General features: G+C 34.9%; 1 pseudogene; it reads left to right on the top strand.

The window, feature by feature from the left end:
- Positions 1 to 7,438: 7,438 nt before the first annotated feature.
- LOC121037902 (heterogeneous nuclear ribonucleoprotein H3-like) lies at positions 7,439 to 9,768 on the top strand (annotated as a pseudogene).
- The last annotated feature ends 15,564 nt before the right edge of the window (positions 9,769 to 25,332 follow it).

Raw genomic sequence — 25,332 nt, 5'->3', positions numbered from 1 at the left:
AAAAAAGGTATGGGTGAGTAACCTCATTAAGATGGCAAAATAGGTTGTCTCCTCACAAGAACATCCAACAACTATTCCACAACAAGATGCCACTGAGAGAATCCCAGAACATGGAGTGAAGCTGAAGCACCCCCTGTACCATGGTTACCAAGACAGACAACATTAGAAGGGTAATGGACATGGCTACCCATGGGCCACAGTGCCCCTCCCTCAGGTCAGTGCAGCACCATGCAGAGAAGACTCCTCAGAGTCTCTGGTTCCTCCAGTGGGGAAAAAGAACCTATGGAGACAACACCCACCCCAGCCCTTCCTCTGATCTCGTATCACAGGAATTGCAGGGAAATCTATGGAACTAAACCACTGGGAATCTGACTGTGACAAATAAAGGGGGTAGGTAACAACCTACCTAATTTGTTGCTTGCAACAACCAGCATATGGATCTTGGCTTTGCTCATCCACAGAAGCAAGTTGGTGGCACACTGTGACCACAGGATTTGGTCAGGTGCAGATCTGCCATATTTGAATCTTCAAACGAGGAGTTTTGCTGGTCCCTAGAACTAGGTTTGTCTACTCCCAGGCAAGGAGCAGAACCACAGCCTTACCCTCTGTGGAGAATGTCTTCTGGCCCCATCTGACCAGAAGGACTAGTGATAAGTACTAGAAACTACATGGTCCTGGGGTGCTCCAGCCAAGAGGTGGGTAGTCAGAGCAGTTACCTCTGAAGCAAAGCCAATATCAGACATGAGAAAGCCCCATGTTATACACAGTCAGGAGGATTAATTCAGAGCCAAGGCTGAGGGTAGGTTCCAGCATCTCCCACACAGAAAGCCTGTTTTGGAAAATAAGAGTAACCTGGAACAGCCTCTCCCCTTCCTGCCCAGGCAAAGTTGCTGAAATATAGCCCCGCCCAGCATGGAATGTGTCTTTCCAGCCCATTTGACCAGAAGGGCTGGCAGCAACTCCTGGGATCTGTGTGGCCCAGCAGTGTCTCTCTGCATGGTGCAGTGAGCCCTGAGGAGGGCAGGCAGAGGCTATAGCGTGCAAAGCAAAGGTAGTGACCTTGTTCAGCCAGAAACTTGGGGTATGGGTCAGCTTGAGTTAAAGCAGCAAACAAAGAGTTTTCCCAGCTTTAGAGCTACTTCTCCCCCTGAGCCCAGGCAGAGAATCTAATTCATAGCCCCACTCATCACAGAATACAGACTTTAATGTGTACAGCCAAGGGACCTCACCAGGGCACATGAGAAGCTCCCATGGCCTATTCAAAAGCCCTAAATAGAGTGACACTTAAACAGAGAGAATAGCCTGTGGCTTCCCTCATTTGCAGAGCAAACCAGGGGCTCACCTGGCCAGGGGATCTGGTGCACAGCCTGGCCTATCCAAATCATACCAAGTATCTTCTCTGACCACAATGGCATGAAACTAGAAATCAACAGCAAGAAGAAAACTGGAAAATTCACAAACACATGAAGAACACTAACTTAAAAACACTAATTCAAAACACCAACTCAAAAAGATATCTGTACCCCCATGTCCATTATTTGCCACAGCCAAGATACAGAAACAGACTAAGTGTCCCTTAGTGGATGAATGAAGAAGTTGTGGTATATATATGAAGGGGTATTACTCAGCCATAAAAAATGAGAAAATCCTATCATTGCAACAACTTGTATGATCTCAGTTATATGCGGAATCTAAAAAAATCCCCCAAAACAAAACAAAACAAAACAAAACAAAGACCCTCAAACTCATAGTAAAAGAGATCACACTTGTGGTTACCAAAGGAAAAGGGTGGGGTAAGGGGGAATTGTAAGAAGGTGGTCAAGATATAAACTGCCAGATACAAGATAAATACATAGTAGGGATATGACGTACAGCACGATGACCATACCTAACACAGTTGTGTGATATATAGCAAACTTGATAAGAGAGTAAATCCTGAGTTCTCATCACAAGGAAATTTTTTCTCTTTTCTTTTTATTGTACGATATGAGAAGACGGATGTTGGATGAACCCATTGTGGTTAGCATTACACAATAAATATAAATCAAACCATCATGCTGTATGCCTTAAACTTATACAGTGATGTATGTCAATGATTTCTCAATAAATCTGGGGAAATTAAAGTATTGGTAAACAAAAAAAGTAATGATATGGTTTATTCTTATAAGTATGGATATTTGTAAGTATCATTTTTACTTTAGTTCTGGAGTTTCTCCTCTGGCCCATTAAAATTTTCTTGGAATATTTTAAAAAATCAACCTCAATCTCAGATCTTCAATTAAAAATACACAACTGTAGTAAACAGAACGATATCCAGAATAATCAGCTATCTTAGATATATCAAGTTATGCCTTGTACTTATGGCTAACTCTTTGAGTGCAATAACTTTTTTTTAATTAATAAACTTTATTTTTTAGAGCAGTTTCAGGTTCACTTCAATAACTTTAAAATATAATTTCGCAACTGAAAAGACACAATAACAGTTGCTTGCTTCGTTGATTACATGATAAATATTTTGTTCCCTACTATGTAACACTTACCAATAAATGCCAATAATAATTGCAACAAAATCTTTTGCTTTTAAAGCTGTGTAAAAGGCAGAAATAATCATGTAATCATCTTGTAATTATATGGTACTTACTATGCAATTACATAGTAAATACATTGTAAATTCAAAATAATTACATGGTTATTTGCATTATGCATAGTTTCTAATCCAATTTTGACACATAAAACAGTGGTAGCATCCAAAGGGTTACCCAAATTTCTCCCACCTACACCACAGGATCAGTAATAATGGAAGTAATTAAAGGAAGTCCTTGAACCAATGCTTGATAGTATATGTTAGAAACTATCCATTCATATTTATGACATAGGTAGAATTATAAATTAGGGCAGAATGGGATTAGCAATTAGACTATAAATTATCAATTAAAATTTATGCTAACAATGACTTTGGTGTTGGTGATATCAAATAGTACTTTATCACGAACAATTAAATAAAGACTGTTCAGAAGGAAAAAAAAAACATGAATGATAATGGTATTATATGTTGTAAAGGGTTGCCATTTTGCATTTTTAGTCAAAATATTCATTTTGACAGAAACATTTGAGTTTAGTAATATTTACAAAAGCTTATCATATATTTGAGTCCCTAAAATGTTTATTTTTTAATATTTTTTGAATATTTTTTTGAAAATAGAAACAAAATATTTATCTTTAAAAGTAAGTTCCTTAAGAAACTGATTTCTTTTGAAAAGGCAGAGTCAGAAGCTCAGCAAACCCTTTGCAACCAAACAACCATTTATATGCAGAAAATTATTTTATTTATTTTTTATTTTTTTTTTAAGTTTATTTGGTTTTGAGAGAGAGACAGACACACAGACAGAGTGTGAGCAGGGTAGGGGCAGAGAGAGAGGGAGACACAGAATCTGAAGTAGGCTCCAGGCTCCCACGCTGTCAGCACAGAGCCTGATGCAGGGCTCTAACCCACAGACTGCAAGATCATGACCCGAACTGAAGTCACACGCTTAACCAACTGAGCCACCCAGGTGCCCCTGCAGAAAATTATTTTTCAAAAAATCAACATTTTAAGTCTTTTTACTCAATTTTAAGTAAATTTTTCTGAAAGCATATAACAGGTGACCAAACATTCATTCAATAACATCTACTACATTTTAGTATATGTGCTGCCGAAGCGAGCACAACATCTACTACATTTTAATAAGAACATTAAGAATCTCTGGCATTTAAGCTACAACTCTTTGCATTCCACTCAAAAAGCTTCATCTTATGGGGCTTCTTCCCCTTCTAGTTCCCAATCTAAGCAACTGTATTAACATGAGATGGGCAGGCAGCTGGTATTTCTCATTGTCCCCAACTCCATGTGGCTGAAGTAATGTTTTGGGCCAACACAGCCCTGAGGGCCAAGACTCCCTTCTAACACCCAGTCCCCACTCACAGGGCAAAATCTCTATTCCAGACATTACAAGACCAAAATACCAAACCCTGATCCCCAACCCATCTTGCTTCTAGGGTGGAGGTTCCAAGAACTGGTTCCAGCCAGTAATATAGGAACACTCTCCAGCTTTGCACAGTTCTTGGTCATAGAGCAAAGGTGTGACTCCAGTCGAAATGCATCATTGTTCCTGTCCTAGATCTTGTGAGTTAATGAAAAGCTTATACCCAATGGGAAAGACACAGCACAGGAGCAAAGAGTTTCACAGTTCTATCTGAGAAAATTGACTTTGTTTGGAAAAGAGCATAAAGAATTCCATGCCTACGGGACAAAGGGGAGATGTCATAAACAATGGTGATCTTGGCAGAGAGCAACAAAAGGTACACATAGCTCTACCAGTAGGAAAAAAAAAAAAAAAAAGCAGAGCAATCACATATTTTAACAGAGAGAACCAAGCAAATAGATATCCATGAAGAACTACTAGGATCACATTTAGCCCTTGGATACAGAAAAGCTGTGCACAAGCTGAATGAACTGAGGAACAATTAGAGCAGGAGATGGGACAGGAACAAAAACATTCCCCAAGTCACACACAGATCCATAGTAAAGAGTAAAAGCTTCACTGGAACTAGGAGCTTAAGCACAATCTCTAAGCAAACATTGGCCAAACAATAAGCTACTGTGACTCAGAAATAATTACTAAGAAGCCAGGTTTAACAATAAAATCACGTCCATTGTAGCAGTCTGGAAGACTATGTACATGCCCAAGGTTGCATCCTCTAAAATAGAATCATACAGGAAAATCCATGCTATCAGTTCTAAGCAAAAGGGGTGGAGGATAGAGGGAAAAAATGTAAACTCTGAACTATGATAGCAACCTCCAAACACACATGCATTTAATTGCAAAACTAAATATCCAGCAAGCCAAGGGAACTTAAGCACACCTGTTGACCAATAACAAGCTTATGCTGACCTGGGCCAATTACTAGTCAGGTAAAAAGATAAACACAAGAAAACAACTGCATATTGTAATGGCAATAAACATCATAGAATTATTTTTGCCAATTCACTAAACAAATAAATGATAGCATCAACCCTAAGGGGGTAGGTAGAGTTAAGATTCTGATTTGTTATACTACCTAAAATGCACAACTTTCAAGAAAAAGTTAAGAGACATGCAAAAAAAGAAAAGAAGAAAAAGGAGAAGGAGGAGGAGGAGGAGGAGGAGGAGAAGGAAACTGTGATATGCATATGGGGGAAAAAAAGGCAATTCAATGGGGGGGAATATAATCTTTTCAACAAATGGTGCTGAGACAATATCCACATGCAGAAGAATGAATTTGGATTCCTACCTCACAACATAAAAAAAAATCATTCAAAATGAATCATTGATTTAAATGTAAAAGCTAACATTATAAAACCCTTAGGAATAGGAAAATATAATAACAACTCCTTATGACCTTGGATTAGATAATGATTTCTTACATATAATACCAAAACCAAAAAAGAGACAGATAATCTAGTTTAAAATGGACAAAGAATTTGAATATTCATTTCTTGACAAAGATATACAATGGTTAATAAACTTAGGAAAAGATGTACATCATTAGCCATTAGGGAAATGCAAATCAAAACCACAATGATTTACCACTTCACATCTACTAGGATAGCTACAATCAAAAGAAAATGTAAAACATATTGTCAAGGATGTAGCAAAACTGGAACTATCATGCATTGTAGGTAGGAATGTTAAATGGCTTAGCCAATTTAGAAGACAGTTTAGCAGTTTCTTAAAGAGTTAAGTACAAATTTACCACATAATCAAGCAATCCCATGTTTAGAATATGCAAGAGAAATGAAAACATATGTCCACAGTAAGATTTCTGCATGAATGATCATAGCAAAAATATTTTTAATAGCCAAAAAGTAAAAAAAACGCATCCATCAACTGGTGAATGTATAGAGTTGTGGTTATCCATACAATGGAATTGCATTTGGCAATAAAAATGAATGAAAGGCTGACACATACTACATCATGGATCAACCTCTAAACTGTTATGCTACATGAAAGAAGCCAGATGCAAAAGACCACATTTTGGGTGATTTTATTTACGTGAAGTGTCCAGAAACAGTAAATCTTTAGAAACAGTAAGTAGATCAGTGGTTGTCTGGGACTGGGTTTAGGAACAGGAAGTGACCGTAGTGAGCACCATGTATCTGTTTGAGGTAACAAAAATTTTCTACAATTAGATTGTGGTAATTTTTATACTTGTCTGTCAATTTGAAAAACCATTTAATTATACTCTTAAACCAAATGAATTTAAGATGCATATGTGATACCTCAATAAACTCATCTTTAAAAAAGCAGGTCCTTGGTAAGTGACTGTAGTAATCATATCTCACATTTGAAGCCAAAGATACTCATACTAATTATAAGATGATATATACATATATACCTTCTTTTTGCCTCTCACACCATCACAACTTGTCTCATTTATTTGGAAAGTATTGGGTATCAGTCAGCATATAAAGCTGAAATATAATCTTATATCTTGATCTATTCTAAGCAGTAAGAACAAATCAATTTTAAGTATATTACAATGATACTCAAATTTTATATTTTGGCTTGATAGACCTAGTTTCTCTCATAGATACATTAGCTACATTTCCAAATGACATGAGAATTTCTACCTCAAAACTGAAAATACTTTGTTAGCCTTACAGAGAATTCTACACTTAACTCTAGTAAACAATGTGATCTAATATCAACTTTAGTTGGAATTTTTGCTGCTATCTTAAAAATACATCTTGCATAATGTATTATAATATGGATTAAATCAAAAGGTATAATGTTAACATCCAACCTTGTTGTTTATTCAAGTCAATCTACTTATATATACAAATCTGATATTTACCTCTTAAAATATTTAACAGGCATAAGTGCCCATAAATCAGTTATGACAATCATTGTTAAGGCAATCAATAGCAGGGAATATGCATTAATTCAAATAATATTGATAGGCTCATGAACCTGCATCAGTCTTCTGTGAAGTAAGAAAAATGAGACATCTTCCAAAAAATCAATATTTTCCTTTTTATGTCATTCACTTGAAGATTATCAATAATACATTACTTTTTTACCTGATGTGTCAATGGTTTAATTTTTAAATACAGACATCTCTACATTTTAATGTGAAATGATAATCTACAAGGAACCAAGAGACTAAAAATCATTTGATTAAAATATTTTTTGAGGTTTATAAAAACACGTGTGTTGATACACTTATACACACATACACACATATATGCCCCTAAACATATATACGTACATGAACTGTTGCTATATTTTTGTGTGCAGTAGCATAAGAAAGCTCTGTCTTTGAAACAGCACAAAAATGCTTGCTTCATTCTGAAGGTGTATTGAATAAAAGGAATAAAAGAAATCTCAGTACCCATCTTTTTTAGCCTTTGTGAACTGGGATGTTACACAGGTATGTGCTTAGGTAAAAATACAAAATGTGAAATTACAACACCCATTCATCAAAAAAGAAACATTTTAATTGGTTATAGGTGGAAAATATCTACTTGACAGTCAGTTTCTCACTTTTCACGTAAATGCTTTGCTGCTTGGATGCCTAATCTTGTTTAGTGTAGGAAAAGTAATTTGACATGAAAGTACCTAGATGGCTGCCGAAAATTAATTGCCAATTAAAAAAGAAAAATGTTTGTGCTACTCTATAAACAAGCCAACATATAAACCTTTCAGTCTTGTTGCTTTATTTATGTCTTTATAGATCTGGTTTCAAGCTATTTGCATACAATTTACAAATTCATATTATAATTCTCCAGTATATTTATGATTTTATAGTTGTATATATTTTACCTCCATGAGAAATATTTATTTCTGTATGCTTCCGTTGCTTATTATTTAACAAAAACATCACATTGCATTTGATAGTTTATGTATCTTCTTTAGAATAAGACATTTTTATTTGTAAAGGGGAAAGAAAATATTTTACCACCACCAATGGGTATGGATGAGCACACGCATGTGTGTACACACCACACGTGCATGCACACACACACACACACACACACTCCACAGAAACCTTATTTTAGAAAATGTCCCATACCTTTCATCTCTCTGTCGGTCTCCATAATATTGATAATAATAACTTTTTAGAGGTAAGAGGAAAAGATTTCCTATATGAAAGAAACTTTGAGAAATCAATCGATTCTGAGAGGTTTCAGTACTTGAATACCTATAAACCAATATTCATCGGGGCACCTAGACTGGCAAAAAGGAAAGTCATTCATATCCTTATCTCACTCAGGGTGCCTGGGTAGCTCAGTCAGTCAAAGTGTCGGACTTCAGCTCAGGTCATGATCTCAAAGTTTGTGAGTTTGAGCCCATGTCAGGCTCTCTGCTGTCAGCACAGAGACTGTTTTGGATCCTCTGCGTCCCTCTCCGCTGCCCCTTCCCTGCTCATTCTCTAAATAAACAAACAAACTTTAAAAAATGTAAATTCTTATCTCTCTTTGAAAGGAAAATTTCAGATTGAAGATAAAATCTGGAGCCTTATATTAAATCAAATGAAGAGTAAAGTATCGATATTCTAAAAATGTTAGAAGGGAAATTAGTAAATATGTATATGTGTATATACATATACTATATGAAATAATGATGTTTGAGCCACATTTTCATACTTCCCATTTTTAAGTTTTGGCAGCTTTTTCTAGCTATGTAAAACTACCAGTGAGATGAAAGGAGGTCATTTATTCTAAGTCAAGTATTCATCAAAGTTATCATACTGTAACTGGAGGGAGGGGAGGCATTGATGGAAAAGATTTTTCCAAATAGTTCCCAAAAATAATAAGAACTGCAGCATTTTACTTTGTTATTTAGAAACAAAAACAAGTTTCCTATTAAGAGTTGAATCAAATGATGTGTCTTCCTTCACCTGTACCAGCAATCAAGATCCAACTTTCTGACATCTTTATTCTTATTCATTTAAATATCTTTCTCATAGTCATACTGTTTCCAAACTATGGGATTATCTTTTTCTTGTGTTTTATATCAAATTAGGGCTCGGCTGTATTTCAAAGCATTCAGCACAATGCTTGACACACATTAGGCTCTATGTATTTTTTAACTAAATAGAATTCTGTTAATAATATATTTGCTCCATCTCTGACATCTGTCCTGTCTTTTTCTCCCCCAGTGTCCCTAGTTGTGGAGGCTTTGGTAACTATTATGGCTATAATAATTATGGCTATGGAAATGATGGCTTTGATGACAGATTGAGAGTTGATATTGATGGGCATGGCTAGGGGGAGCTGGTGATGCAAGTTCAGGTTTTTTCGGTGGTCATTTTGTACATATGGGAGGATTACCTTTTAATTCAACTGAAAATAACATCGCTAATTTTCCCCATGACTAAATCCAATATGAGTTGATACTGATATTGGAGCTGGTGACAGAGCAACAGGCGAAGCAGATGTAGAGTTTGTAACATATAAGGATGCAGTAGCTACCATGTCTAACGGTAAGAATCGATGCAATACCAATACATTAAACTCTTCTTGAATTCTAGTCTGGCATGGGAGGTTCTGGAATGGGTGCTGTAGCAGAGATGGAATGGATAATGAGAGAGATTATGGATCCATTGGAAGGATGGAAATGGGGGACAGTTACAGCGAAGGATTGGTACTCCGGGTGGTTTGAGTGGTTATGGCCATGATAGTCAGGCAGTGGAGGTTACTATGGGCAAGGTGGCATGAATGGAGGTGGATGGTGTGACATGTACTGAAGCATAAACCACCAAGTACCAAGTCCTGTGAACAGAATCCCATCTACTAGGCATTCTTACAGATTTAATTTCTTTTGGGGGTACCTGGGTGGCTCAGTCAGTTAAGTGTCAGACTTTGGCTTAGGTCATAATCTCATGGTCCATGAGTTCAAGCTCCACATTGGGCTCTCTGCTGTCAGGGCAGAACCCACTTTGGATCCTATCTCCCTCTCTCTGCCCCTCCCCCCATTACTCTCTCTCAAAAATAAATAAACATTTAATATCTTTTGTATTTTAAGAACTGTATAATGGCTGAAGGAATGTGTTTTCAAAATATTATTCGGAAAAGCAACAGATTGTGATGGAAACATCTGTTTTCTATAGGTTTTATTTGTTGCACACTTTGCATAAGTTTTATATTAAGAATAAGTGATGAACCCCTCATCACTTCTAAACTGAGCTATTGCAAAAGTACTCAAGACTATATATATTTTAATATTTATTGATATCCTACCATGTGTTCTATACTCTGAGAGGAGCCTATACATAGATCATCTTGTCACTCTTCTACAAGGTAGGTGTTAATAGTTCTAATAGTATGAAAAAGATTGCAATAAGTCTTCTCCAAATACAACATCATTTTGCCTTTACATTTATGGGTCTACAGAACAGTTTCATATTCTCTATCTCCAGTCTTAATTCCTGTACTTTTTAATTTCTATTCATTTTTTGACATTTATTTACTTTTGAGAGACAGAGACAGAGCATGAGTGGAGGAGGGGTTAGAGAGAGGGGGAGACACAGAATTCCAAGCAGGCTCCAGCCTCTTAGCTGTCAGCACAGAGCCCTACGTGGGACTCAAACTCATGAACCGTGAGATCATGACCTGAGCCAAAGTTGGAGGCTGAACTGACTGAGCCACAGCAGTGCCACGGTTCCTGTACTTTTTAAAACATATTTAAAAATAATGCTGCAGCTGAAATAATTGCTTACCATTTCCCTAACAAGTCTCAGAAGGACATCTGCTTTCAAGAATCAATTTTACTTAAACTGGGGGCAAGGGTGATGAAAACTAATACCTTCATATTATTACAATATATCGTAATGTATTATTATCATATGGCATAAAATATAAATATATTATTAAATAATGTAAAATTGTATGTATTTCTGAACCAAATAATAAACTTCAAATAAATTTCCAGCTTCAGTTGTCATTTTCTTGGTAGATGAAGAAGGGTGGTGAGATGGTTAATTGTTCACAAGACCTCTACATTCAGATACATCAAGTTGTGTCCCTCAGTTGCAGGAAATGTGGCATCCCAGTTGCATCACTTCATAGCTGTGATGTTTACATTACCAGTACACAGAATAATTTCTCACTTGTGTTTCGTAAGTATTAGCTGAATGAATGAATGAATGAATGAATGAATGAATACATGAAAAGAAAATTATTATTTGATTAGTATCAGTCTCTCGTCCTAGACTATAAGTTTCTTGAATGTAGGAGTAGAGCTTTCTATAATGATCATTGTTTTATTGCATTTCCAAGATTGAACTGGAATTTGGCATGTCAAGTATAATATATGTGGAAAAAAATACTCACATGTACACACTTACAGAGAAACACCTAGATCTTTCTCTTTCGTCCCATTCATTTTTGCTTTTAGAACATTTCCCTGAGAATGTTAAAATGCTGCAAGTTGTGCTACCCTTATAAAGGTTTATCATACCACTAACACAATTATCACCCAAGTAAGAGGCCTATGGTATATGAATTTTAACCCAATAATACCTTGAAAAAATGATATTTCCTGATGTTGATTGCCTCAAGAGCAACTAAGTTCCTAGCCAGGCTGAATTCATTTAGAAGAATTTTCACATATTTAACATTTAATAAAATTATGACATACATTAAATCTTAATGAAATGCACGTTTTCAACCTTCTTATGGTAGCAGAGGTAATAGAAAGGAGTCTGTAATTAGAATTAGAGAACTTTGGTCTAGGTCCTGGATCTGCTACTACAATTTGTGTGTCCATGTATGAATCACTTAAATTCTCTCATTTCAGCATTTACCTTTGAACTTGCAGAATATAATGTTTAACCTACCAATATATCTGCATTGTTATGAATGAGATCGTGTGTGGTAAAATGCTTTGTGAATTTTGTGAATTGTAAAGCACAGTATCCCTATGTTTTCCTGTTATTTGGTGGTTCCCGGCCAGGCATACTCCAGACAGTTTGACCAGTTGTTCTGGAATATTTGACAAGCTGAACTTCAAACAAAAGATATAAACCTAAAATGGGCCCCTTTGGACATCTTGACGTTTCATCTTTCTAACTACGGCCATATTTGCTGATGTAGCAATGGGAGCAAAGTTTGCCGTTGTCATCAATTCCCAAATTTTTCATTCTGAATAGAAAAGAGAAACTCTCTCCACAGGTGCTCCACAACTCCTCTCTAGATACACCTACCTGCTGCCACGCTACATTAGTTAGCATAGATTCATGCTAACAATGAATTAATCACGCTCATCTAACGGTCTCCTTTTTGCATATTATCCATCTATATTTTGCTGCTATTCTATGTTCATTTGTGTTTCTATGAATATAAATGTAGTAACAAACTATTTTCAATGTTTTCAATATATAAATGTTTTAAAATAAAACAAACTTACCACTGTTGTGATGATGGCAGATATTTTTAAGGTGCTTATTACTTAGTTCACAAGAGTGATGCATATATGCCAGGGAATCAACATCTTTGAAAATTAGGAACTTAGGTGGAAAAGCTCTACTTCCAAAAATAGCTTTGAGCTTGTTCTGAGTTTTCTGTAATTTTTACTGTTTTATAATTGTTTCTGATGGCTCAGTGTCAAATATGGATTTTGTGTGCGTGCGTGCGTGTGTGTGTGTGTGTGTGTGTGTGTGTGTATTAGCTGAGAACCATGGTCATATATGGAATATATTATTTCAAAGCTTGCTATTACAAATTTACTTTTGTAGATTTTTCCACTATATATATGAATTTAGAGAATGCAACCTGATACCAAGAGAAGAAAACTCTTTAAATCTATGAAGGTTCTGATGACCTGTAACTTAAAAAAAGTTTTACTTTTTTAAAAAAATAACTTGTTTTACTTCATGAAATTACAGCAATTTTATTTAGATGTATCAATAGTATATTTAAGCAACCCCATGCCTTTTAATAAGCAGTTTGGACTGCGGTACTGGAAGACTCTAAAATATTTCAAACAATATTGTATTTCTCAGATATCAACCATTAATGGATGCTTGAATATTTTACATACGTTATTTTAACTATCTTAGAGAGTAAAACTCAATTTAGAACATTAAAACTATCTCTCCCTACTAAATAAACCATAGGTGTCCCCTACACTTCTGACACTAATGCAATTATTATTAGCTTGCAATTCTTATCTGAGACAGTTATATAGATAAAGTAAGCCCTAAGTAACATTAAATCGGCCAATTTGACATTCTTCTCAGTAATGACCCTTATATGGCTGTTTTGCTGTAGAATACGAGTATGATTAAGTAATAGCAGGTGGGTCTTTACTGACATTAGTTATTTACAAGTCACTTATTCTTACTTTATCTGAGCTCTTTAGGTCATACATAATAAACATTTATTAAAAGTTTTGAAACTTCTAAAGATTATCTGTGTATGTACAAGTACACAGATATAAAATAAATATTTGTAGACTCCATCCTACCACAAAAGATACTTTAACAACAAGGATATCTCACAAAATTGAAGTCTTATAGAACCAAAAATATGCAAAATTTTTCATTCAGAGATATTTTTCTTAAGCTGTCATTTGAAAATTAAAGTTTTATTCATCAACAGAGTGTTTTATTAAGAAACTATTTCCTCATTATTTAAGGAGCATTCTCCCAACTTGCACTGGGCAAAATCTTAGTATGTTACTTATCAGTTTATGTATGGTCTGATTCCTTATTGTTCTTTAAAAATGGAGATATTACAAATATTTTCTTGATTATTTTATAATATTTTTGTAGTAAAATAATAAAAGCATATGAAAATACTTTGGAAACAAAAAAGTTTCTACTATAAGTTGGAGGATTAGAAGATTTCCATCGTAGAACTTCAAACAATCACCCAGGAACTGGATTAACAGTAAAAAAGTTTTACTTTAATGGACATTACTAGTGAGTTCCCCTTTCAACTTGGAGGTCTTGAGGTTGGAGTGTAATTTCCCTGCTTAGTGAGCTACCCTGTAGACACAGAGGTTTGTTCACATGCAATACACATATGGCTGAGGTGAAGAGAAATGTCACACAGCATCTTGAGGAAAGAACCAGAATGGAACACTTGAATCATGCTCAGTTTGAGAGAAATCTTCTGAAAAATTCCTTATTCAGAGTAATTCAGAAACCATTCCCATGAAAACTCAGGCATTTACACCTAAGTACATTTTTTATGTGTCCAGTGGTCTGGGGCATAAACTTCCCCCCGCCCCTGTATTAGTCAACTTGTGTTGGAATAATTCTATACAAAATCAGTTATAAAATCTTAATGGCTTACAATACATGCATTTGCTTTTCTGCACATATATATGTGGAGTAGGTGTAGTGTCTGTTTCAGGCTATAGATTGAGCTCACACCAGCTCTTTAATCTTTCATTTCAGGACCAAAGCTGAAGAAGCAGTCATTATTTAGTGTTTTTATTTCTTATGGTGCAGTGTAGGGTAGTAAGAGTGCATGCCCAATCAGGCAAGTCCATACAAGCACATTTAAAGCCAGCTCAGCTTCCACTGAACAAAGTAAGTTATATGGCCAAAAGTCAATGAGGCTGGGAATTATACTTTTCCTGTGTGAACTATGGCATGGGTGAAGGTAAAGAGAGAATTCTAAATAAATAATACAATCCGCTATACCCTCAAAGGTGAAAGACAAGTTAGTGCATTTGTATACCTCTTAGAACAAAGACAAGGTCAAACTTGTGGTAAGACTTTCAGGATTTAAGAGGCAACATAAATTACATTTGATGATATGATTTTAATACAATTAGTAAGTTATCTGAAACTGTCATCTTTCAGTGGAATCATTAGTGGGAGACAAGATCCACTGATCTTTTGGATTTTTTTATATCACGCAAGCAAGGTACTAAGTGCCCTTTGTCCAGGATTTTATTTTACAGAATTTTTTTTTGTTTATTTATTTTTGAGAGAGAGAAAGAGAAACAGAGTGTGAGTGGGGGAGGGGCAGGGAAACAGGGAGACAGAATCTGAAGCAGGTTCCAAGCTCTGAGCTGTCAGTACAGCTCTGAGCTGTAAGCACAGAACTTACAGTTGGTGGGCACACACCCACCAAGTGTAAGATCATGACCTGAGCCGAAGTCGAACGCTTAATCGACCGAGCCACCCAGACACCCCCAGAATTTTTGTACAGCAAATAATGTTGGAAGATAGAGATAATGTCTCCCTCTTACATAAACCTTAAAATAACTTAAAATATCCCCCTTATTATTTATTACTTTTCAGGATTATACATGTAAATAAAGCTTGTTAATTATGTTGTTCAACTTATCTGGACACTTATAGAAGTTTTTGTCCCCTTAATCCACTGAGAGAGCTATATAGGTACATAAAAGTTTAGAACTGTAATATTTTCCTGTTGAAATAAATGCGTTTGATATTATTTACAGACTTCCTTTATAATAAAGATGAACAATAATTAATAATAAAATAGAATAATGACAATAACATACTATAATAAAAGTTATGTGAATGTGGTCAATCTCTCCCAAAATATCTTATTGTACTGCACTCACCCTTTTCTTCTTGTGAGGATGTGAGATGATAAAATGCATATATGTCACATGAGATGAAGTGAGGTGAATGATGTAGGCACTGTGACATAGCTAGCATTAGGTTACCATTGACCTTCTACCCATATGTCAGAGGAGGATCATTGGCTTCCACACTGCAGTTATCATGGGTAACTGAAACTATGTAAAGGGAAACCATGGGTAAGTGTAGACTACTCTGTAAACAAATACTGCAGATGCTCACAAATCATCAGGCAAATATTTACTTTCTGGCTGAGGTCATGACAATGACAATGTAATCCAGAAGCCTGAAGTCGTGGTGATAGTTTTCAATTCCCCAGAGTTCAGAAATGGTAGAGCTTGTAGCTCTCTTGGGAGGTCAGTTCAAAGTCATCGTTGTGACAGCCATTCCTGGATTCTATACAATATCAACCAACAGTTTTAAACAATTCCATCTATTAAATTTCTTTCTTGTAAAAATTATCTAGAGTAGGCTCCATCTGTCACTGAAACTCACACATATACTAACTGATAACACAGTTCCAGTGATTGGTATCTGGACTTTATGTTGGGTTGCTCTTGACAGCAGTATATTAATTTATTTCTGAAAAGAATACCAGTAATTTGTACATGGCAAATTGCAAATGAGTTACCTAAGTTGTCCCTGTTGATGCCCCTTAAGCAGACAAAATGGAGGCTACTAAGAGAATAAGGAATATAGGAACATAAGTGAATGACTATTTCATGCACTGGAGAGTTTAAGCTGCTATAACATGATAGGCTTTAAGTCTTAAGTTTCTTGAATAAAGACACAGGAAAGAAAGAAAGAAAGAAAGAAAGAAAGAAAGAAAGAAAGAAAGAAAGAAAGAAAGAAAGAAAGAAAGAAAGAAAGAAAGAAAGAAAGAAAGAGGAAGGAAGGAAGGAAGGAAAGAAAGGAAGAAAGGAAGAAAGAAAGAAAGAAAGAAAGAAAGAAAGGGAGAGAAAGAAAGAGAAAGAGAAAGAAAGAAAGAAAGAAAGAAAGAAAGAAAGAAAGAAAGAGAAAGAAAGAGAAAGAAAGAAAAAGAAAAGGAAAGAAAAGAAAAAAGAAACTTTATATGATTGCCCTAAAAGAAAATCAGAGCCAGATGTTCTGGGTTGAGAAAATACAAAATACATTAAATTCTCATATCTTATGTACTCATTGGAGCACACACTGGGAAAGAATGGAAGACCGATACTGAGAATAATGATATTTGAAAGGATTTATTTCATTCAAATTACCCTCAAACTTCCACTCCCACTGAGCCTAACTTACCAGCAGAAGCAAGCCTTGCTTACAGAGCCTGGAGGGGTATTAGCTCATGTCCACACCCACCACCTGCCAGTGTCTATCAGCCCTTTACATTTTCCAGCATGTGGTGTCTAGGGGACCAGACACTTATATACCACGAGAAATGCAAGACTGTGGTTAGTTATATTGGCCAAAAAAACTAAAAATATTGTGTGGGAGTAATTTCTGAAACACAAGATCAAAAATAAAAATAAATAAATTTTAAAAAGAACATGTCTTTGCATGGATTAAAATTATTCACATGAATATATATATGTGTGTGTGTGTGTGTGTGTGTGTGTGTGTGTGTATATGTATATATCAGACCCTGTACTGTCCATTAGAAATGTAATAGGAATTATATATGTAATTGCAATTTTAGTTGTCACATAGAAAGTAAAAAATAATAGATGAAATAAATTTTACTAATGTATTTTTATCTGATATATCCAAAATATTGTTATTTCCAAACAAAATCTATATAAATATTAACGATGTATTTTACTCTGTTTTTACTACCTCTTCAAAATCCAGCATGACTTTACACTTACAGCATGGCTTAGTTCAGATGCTAAGCTTGCATCAGAAACACTTGATTTATTTACATGTAAAAACACTTACAGTTGAGAAAGTAGATTTACATCTCCAAGATGTATCAAACAGACTTCGAAAATTTCAAATACCAAAATATAATTTTCCATAAATATTTACATCAACTTTAACAAAACTGGCTCATCAATACTACAAGAATTATTTTGACCTAGAAGAAAAAGCATATAATTTTCAAAAGTATTGCTACCCAAGTTAGATAAATTCAATACTTTTTGTGTCAATATAACATTATTATTGATTTGTATAATGAAAAGTTTCAATTTCAACATAAATTTGTGTACCTGTCTAGCTAAGACACATAGAAGCTCTTCCTTTCCTTGAAGCTCCAAATTTAGCTTGTTCATGAGCAGTATGATTTCATGAGTGAAAATGTAAATCACACTGCCATTTTTTTATTATTGCATATTTAGTAAGTGTTACTTTTGTTCCAAGAAAATCTTGAATTGGAAAGAACAGTACGATAAATCTTTGTAAATAAATCTTCCATGACTCAACGAATGAGAGTGGGTAAAGAACACAAGATTGTTAAATTCATCATGTATTTTTTTTAATTCCATAAACTAATACTGATTCAGAGCATTTGCATGTATATATATGCAAATTAATCATTTTGACAATTACATACATTTGCACCTTTCACAAAGGTGGCACTAGAAAACTGAGTACAGATATTTCTAATATGTAACATGCAGCAGAATGGAATAAAAGGAGAATATCAGTCTCTTGTACAGAATTACAATAAATATAGATTTTGACCAAACATACGTAGTGTCTGATGTAAAACTGTTTTTTCACATATAGCTAAAATTCTTTGAAAAATAAAAATATTCAAATATACATATATGTATAATATATTCATATGTGTATATGTGTATTCACAAATTTTACTTTTTATTCCACAAATGGGAATTTGTTTATAAATCTGGAGCTTTGTTGATACAAAATACCCAAAATATTAATTAAGAGTATTTTTATCTACTTCATGAGTCTTCTTAAATTAAAAGTCATTTCCAATTTTTCTAATTTTTATTCCATTGATTTTTCATAATTTTAGAAGTCTTTGATTCTATGGATAGTCTTTTTTCTTAAGTCCCTAATTAACATCTACAAAGTCTTCAGAATTTATACAAAATAATTTCTTACCATTTCTCCACCTAAAAATATATTCCATGGTGCAAGTATACAAATCATCTTATAGGTGAATAAATTTTCAAGTTCAGATTCTTTTAAAAAGCTTTAAAAATATTTTTGTTGAACATTTAATTCTGATTTCAGGAGAATGAATTTATTAGTTATTTTTTGGGTGTTGAGATAAAGAAAAAAAATCTTCTTATCAAATGAACTATGCCTTTGCTAAATATATCTCCTGGTATTGTTCACATTATTCTGTTGATTGCTGTTTTTTGTTTTTTTTACAAGACACACAGCTTTCTCATTTTGTTCTGTCATGTCAAACAGTAATTGCCATTTGTGGCAAAATTTGCAATGTATTTTTCTCCAGTATCTTTTTTCCTTTACTGTTCTGTTTGTGTTACTAGTTTCCGCATCCCCACTTAATTCTGTACCAATAACATGTCTCTATTTCAAATTTATAAATTTGTCCATAGAAATTATTTAGAAAAATAGTTATTTACATAGCAATTAAATTACAATAAATTTTATATATTATAAACACTATAATGGTAGATTAACAACTATTTTTACCTAGATATCACCTGCCTGTATAAAATATTTAAATGAACATATTCAATGTTACATTATTGTGTAAAAAAATATTCAACTAAATTAGTTGATACTAACTTGATAAGTGATGGGTTTCTGCATAACACTAGGACCTAAGTGCCAAAGAGGTACATTATCATTCAACAATATCCTACAGAATGGAACAGTTAAAGTAAAATGTAATCCTCCCTAAACAATGAAGTTGTTTTACAGAGAAAATTATTTTATAGTCTGTGTTTTGACACATAAATTGAAATTAATTAAAATTAAAAAAAATTAGACATTAATCCCTCTGTCATATTAGCAACATTTCTAGTGCCTAGTAGACTCATGTAGCCAGTCCAGTGTTGAATAACACAATTTTACATTGAAGTTGGTTTGAGCAAATGAGTGAGGCTCAGTTGTTTTTCTCATTTTGTTTGACTAAAAGCTGGATTTAGTGGTGACAGATGGCAATGGAATTCAGATAGCCAAAGGAATCCAAAGACTTTAAGAGATGGGGACACTGGATTAAATTTATTATATGCCTCAAAGAATAGCAAAGAAAGTACACCCTTCATTATGGCAATGGAAAGTACATTGTTTAAGGGGGTGTGTCTATACTTCATAGGTCAGGAATGATTGTGAGACATAATGTCCATAAATTCCATTGAAATGGACTACCTCATTCGAATGTAGATATAGGATCCTAGGATCTAGAGGACAAGCAAAGTCAATAATTAAAAGAGGTAAGGTAGACATGGCTATCAAAATAGACAAGTGAGTAAGTGTGGCATTCAGAACTTGGTGAAGTTCATTCATCTTTGGCAGTAACTAATTGCTTATAGGCCTCTTTGGACTAAGAGATGGGCAGTCCCAAAATGTCCAAAATACCTACAAGTCTACAGAACAGAGGCCTGACTTAAAGTCTCCCTTTTGAGGAATCGTAGTCCTTTACCCAATTCCTAGAGACCCAAGTTGTAGACCTCCCCCACAGAAGCATACAAGTATTTAGAAGAATAACCATGTACCAGAAAATTGGAAATATCAATATTTCTCGGGCATATCAGAAGTTTGGTCTTTGATGATATTAATTTCTAGAGAACCAAAACACCACTGTGGGACTCCTATAACCATCAGATCCTATGATCAATGGAGTTTATGTCAGTCTGTCTCACAGTGCATTCAGTGCTTTCCTGTGGATTTATTCTGTGATTATTTGTACAGTTCCTGTGTTGTTCAGTTGAAATAGATACACAGCACCAGGCAGAACTTAACCACTGCCTTTCCAGAATAGTGCTTCATGGTAAGAACATATAAGTAGAAACTGCCTATGGAAATCTCCCTCCATACAAAAATAAACAAAGTGGTACTGTATTCTTGAAAGAATAGCAGACATTAGTGCTACCATCCAAGATCCGAAAGATTCACTGGGAGTATTTGATATTGCTTCTTCAATAACTCATCCATTTGACCTTTGGGGTAAATAGTTGGGCCTTGGAGAATGACAGTAGTTATCATAATCAGAGAGTAACTCCAAATGCAGCTTCCATTTCAGAGATGGAATGGAGAAAAGCAATTGAGGCCCTGGCAACTGAAATGCTTATACTGCTACTTCAAATGCATTTTTTATCTGTTCCAATGAACAGAAGACAGTAGAGGCAATTTGCTTTCACTGGAAAGAGGAAGTAGCTCTTGTATATATTGAATTGCCATCACTGACTATCAACCATGCAACAGCCTGTAGCACCAATCACAGACTTAGAGGATGAATAATTTTATACCATGTTTCTCATACCTCACAAATTCTGATCAAACATTTTATTTTTGAGCAAAAGAAATGATTCAATGGGCTAATATTCATGGGATTCACTGGTATTACAAGGCACCCTATCACTAGAAACCAGAGGGCTCATGCAATGGCAGAATAGCCTTTTCAAGAGTCATTCTTCCTAATGGGAGCTAATGATTTCAGAGATTGTGGTAGTGTCCTATAGCATGAGGTATATGTTCTAACCAGCAGTGAATATTTGGAGCTGTTTCTCCCATAAGTAGAATACATGGGTCTAGGAATCAAGGGATATTTCTCACTATAATTCCTAATGACAGCCATCCAAAATTTTCGTTGTCCAAACTTCTGACTTTGAGTTATGTCTGCTGAGATGTAGCTTTCAGGTTTAAGAGAGAAGAGTTTCTACCAGGAGACCCAAAAGTCATTTACTGAATGAGAATTTGAAGCTTACACATTTTTCATCTCAAATGAAAAACAAATATTCTTATATTATAATTAATATATATTATGTACATATTTACTCATTCTAAGTAATCAGCCTACACAATTATGAAGGCTGAGAAGTCCCACAATCTGCAGTTAGGAAGCTAGAGACTCAAGAGTCAGCAGTATAGTTACAATATGAGTCTGAAGGCCTGAGAGCCAGGAATCCTAGGGCTGGGAAGACCAAAGTGTCAGCTCAAATGGTGAGGCAGAGAGTGAATTCTTTCTTCCTCCATATTTTTGTCCTTACAGCCCTTCAACAGATGTGAAAATTCCCACCCACATTGGAGAGGACAATCTGCTTTTCTAAATCTACTGAATCAAATGTTAATCTCATCCAGAAACACAGTCACAGACATACCCAGAAATAATGTTTAACAAAAAAAACTGGGCAGCTCATGACATAGCCATGTTGACACAGAAAATTAACTACCACAGTGCCAAAGTTGAAATGTAAACAAACAACTCAAAATATTATTTAATATATTATCATATACTTACGGTAAGAAAATTTTATGCTTTGGTTCATCTTGTCTAGAATTCACTTTGAATTAAAAAAATCATACCATCTATGTTCTATTTTTTGCATTTAATATACACAATATATTTTTAATAGATTTTAAAAGTTCTATTTTTCTTTCCCCTTTGTTTTCATTTTCCTAGAAGAAACAGAAATAACAACCATACATTTGAAATTACTGGAAAAATACCTTCATATATTTTTACAAACCTACAATAATTTTAAAAGCTCTAATGTGAGAATCTTCTCTTCAAGTGAAAGATGAAAAAAAATGGGGTGGGGGATAACCAACCCCCCTGAAAACAAAGAGGCAGCTAAGTTGAAAACTAGTATTATGTAGCAGAACTTCTAGAAGTGTTGAAAATTCCAGAATATTTTACGTAAGGAGTTACGATGAAGTCAAGTCCCAAATCGTCTTTTTATATTAAAAAAAGACAAAAGGGAGAGTCTAATGAGCTTAAACTCCTAGCCACAGAGATAATGAGAGCAAGAGACCTTGGTCTGTAGGCAACAACTCCCTTTGTTTCTCATTGAATACCCTCATCTAGTTATTAGTTCTTCCTCCAGTAATCTGTCAAACAATGAGGGACTAGAACTTTAAAAGGTGCGTCGCCACAGAAAGCAAGCTAGTGCTGAGCCAGTGGAAAGGGGAGATGATGAGATTGACATTGCTGACACTGGAAATCTGGTGATACAAAGATGAGTTTACAATCAAATTACTCTCATATTCACTTATAGCCAAATAAGTAAAGAGGCCACCTGTAAAATATTTTCCCTACGAGTAATGGTGTGGAGACTATTATAATAAACCCATGTTTTAGGCAGAAAGAAATCCAGTGGAGGTTGCTAGGCATACAGGTTATTTAAGACGAGGCAAGATCTTCCTAAATGAATGATTCATCCATAGTAATGACACTAATTCATTATCGAGTTTCAGTTTATATCTATTTTCATTTTTTCCAATCTGTTGCAGTGCAATTGAAGTGGTGGTTTGTTGTGTTGTTGTTCGAAAATGTTGTTTTAAGTACATAATTTTACTCCATTTGTGCCAGGAAAATGCCCAAACACCTTCATTAGAAATAAAGCAAATCTGTTCAACAGTACTCTGAACAGCAGGCACTATATGCTTTATTGAACAGAAAAGCTTTAACAAACCTTATCTTGTACAATGTTCATTCTGCCTGTGTCTGTTTATGTTCTCGAACTTCCTGAAAATGTGGGTGCAACAGCAAAGCGGTGTTTAGCTACCCTACTCTCTTGGCCAGGTGGTTGATTGTATGGTTTGGCATATTTTTTGCAGGTGGTATACAAAATCATATATACCAGCTGCTTGGCCCACTGAGTAATACTTTGCTAAATGACACAGCCCCAGCCATACATAACAACATATAATGATGCTAGAATGATATCTTCACTAGATTCATTTAGCTCTGAAAAGAATTCTCTAAGAAAGACATTTCATTGCCTTCATTTCTGTTTCATGCTGGGTAATGTTGGCAAGAATTATTCATGGCACATGTGAGCAATTCAAAAAAAATATTGAAAAAAAAAACAAGGCAGCTTTGCAGAGGTGTGCTGTCTGCTTGATGACTTGGCATGCCGCCCCCGGTGCTTGGCACAGCACCCTGGCAGCTGGCACAAGGGATATTATATATACTTGCCATTGGGCCTCTACTACGCTACTTGCTGTGCACGATCAATATAGACCAACTGCATAAACAACCGGATGAACCTTGTATCTGAGGGATAGCAAATAGCATTTGAATTATTTTACATAAATCTGAAAATGTAATCGCGGTTGACATTCCTATTAGTATTATATCTGAGCACGATGATCATAATTGAGTAACATTAAATGTAGTTTATTGAACAGCAGTCCACTGCCTGCTTTACTGTGACTATGATCTGTGTAATGAAACCAGCAGTACGAAAAATTCTCTCAGTTGGTACACTTCCTGGACAGCAGCCAAGGTATTTATTGCTATTTATGCAATTAATGGCTATATTGATTCCTTTTTTTTTTTCTCTAGTAAATAGTAGATAAGTTGTGCTATGTTTTCTTAGCTCTTCAAGGTTTGTTTCAGCTGTAATTAATGTGACTATAAGAATAATGCTCAATTGTTCTTAGTAACTGTTTTTCATGTCTGCAGCATTTGCAACATACACATTGCTTTCTGGTTTGAGATGATTAAATTGATAGCGGCTCTATTGCCAAAATAGTCCCATATGCTGAAGTATGATTTATTAATGTTCAAAAATCAGAAGGTAAAACTTCACTAGCCAAAAGGCTGTGGTGGTTAATCATCTGTTCTTCCAGCTAATTCCATAATCCTCAATGTGACAATCAATTCATCATGCTGAAATAGCAAATTCACATAAATCATATTTCCAAGTTCTACATGCAGTCAATAAAATATATTGCACATTTCCCATAAATTATGTGATATAATGTTAATTTATTTTTCAAATTAAAAACTTTAACTACCCTATGTGTTTTTCCATTGTGCCTATAAAGTAATGTGCTTCATACTGGCACATCCAGAAGATCACACCATGCACAGGGAAAGAAGGTTTGAAGTCTTCCGACTTTGAAGGAATTCACAGGAATATTGGACGCTCTACGTCCTGTAAGAAAACCAAATGCTCTAATATTTTTCCTACTTTATTCCTATTCCTTACTGGCTAGAATTCAAAGATCTTTCCTTAGTATATTTTCCAACAAGGAGGGGGCAGGTATAAGAAGGAAGTTCAGAGTTGGCATAATTTTTGTATTCTTTCTATTGGAGAATCCATGTGAATTCTCTTCTTTTCCTTTATTTCAGCCCTACACATCATTCTATTTTCATGGGGGTAAACTCTACAACTCCCTTCTTTTTTAACATTCTACTCTAAAATCTATTTAGTGTCCATAATAACTAAAATATGGTCAGTATAGAGTTCCCAACAACTTCAATGGACCACATGATTCATAACCTTGGTTTATGGAAGTAACAGAAGTGTGTAGGGAAGAAGCTTTCTGCCTTTAGCGGGCACAATCTTCAAATTCCTAAATATGAAATTTACATGGCAAGACAAATCAGTTTAAATTTGCTCTACTTGATCAATCAAACTACTCGTATTAAGTTAAGTACCATTTCATAATCCTGAATCCTCCCTAAAGAAGGATCCGTTTGAACATACATAGGGCTAGGAGAGTCAAGAGAAATAACCTTACATTTAAGGAACATTCTGGATCACAAGTTCACAAGTTTATTTGCCTCCCTCTTCTATCTTTTATTTGACATTTCTGATAAACCCTTTGTATCACAGTACTTTGCTTCTGAATTTTAGATCTCTTTTTTTTTGTCCT

Source organism: Herpailurus yagouaroundi, unplaced genomic scaffold, assembly GCF_014898765.1.
Source record: "Herpailurus yagouaroundi ecotype Mexico unplaced genomic scaffold, PumYag 164, whole genome shotgun sequence".
Lineage (NCBI taxonomy): Eukaryota > Metazoa > Chordata > Mammalia > Carnivora > Felidae > Herpailurus > Herpailurus yagouaroundi.
Note: the sequence above shows the minus strand (reverse complement) of the source record. Positions and strands in the feature narration are given on the sequence as shown.